The sequence below is a fragment of the Mandrillus leucophaeus genome, unplaced genomic scaffold, assembly GCF_000951045.1.
Source record: "Mandrillus leucophaeus isolate KB7577 unplaced genomic scaffold, Mleu.le_1.0 Scaffold174, whole genome shotgun sequence".
NCBI classification, from domain to species: domain Eukaryota; kingdom Metazoa; phylum Chordata; class Mammalia; order Primates; family Cercopithecidae; genus Mandrillus; species Mandrillus leucophaeus.
The window spans coordinates 4,799,643-4,800,400 of record NW_012101743.1 but is presented as its reverse complement, the minus strand read 5'-3'; positions in this window follow the sequence as shown (position 1 = coordinate 4,800,400).

The window sequence follows — 758 nt, the reverse complement described above, 5'->3', positions numbered from 1 at the left end:
CAGTGTTGTGATCTCGGCTCACTGCAACCTCTGCCTCCCGGGTTCACACCATTCTCCTGCCTCAGCCTCCCGAGTAGCTGGGAATACAAGCACCCGCCACCACACCCGGCTAATTTTTTTTGTATTTTTAGTAGAGATAGGGTTTCACTGTGTTAGCCAGGATGGTCTCCATCTCCTGACCTCGTCTCGGCCTCCCAAAATGCTGGGATTACAGGCATGAGCCACCGTGCCCAGCCACAATATGCTACTTTTTATCTCCACACTGTTGCTTATGCTCCTTCTTTAGCCTGGATGCAGCTCCTTGACTTAGAAAGCTCATACTTGATCTTCAAGGCCTAAATCATTGGCATATTCTCTGGGAAGCATTTATTAGACCCCTAAGCCTAAGTTAGGAGACTCTCTTCCTTGTTCTCTCAGCACTCTTTACCTCTTTATGCCCATCTTTCCCCTATTAGAGAGGAAGCTCTTTAAAGTCATGGACGATGGGTATTTTCAGTTGTTTCTCTAGATGTTCTTTTTGTTGCCATTAATTTTAACACATCCAGAAAAGTACAGAGAATAATAAAACAATCACCCATTTTTCTAACTTTCACAAGTAACTACTATTAACCTTTTGGCACTTTTACTTCCAGTTTTTCCAATTTATTTCATTTAAAAATAACTTATAAAAACACTGTTCATTATTCCAGAATAGAATATTATAGATAAAGCCAAAAGCACCCTTGATCTCCACCCCCATGCTCTATCCCTTCACTGCT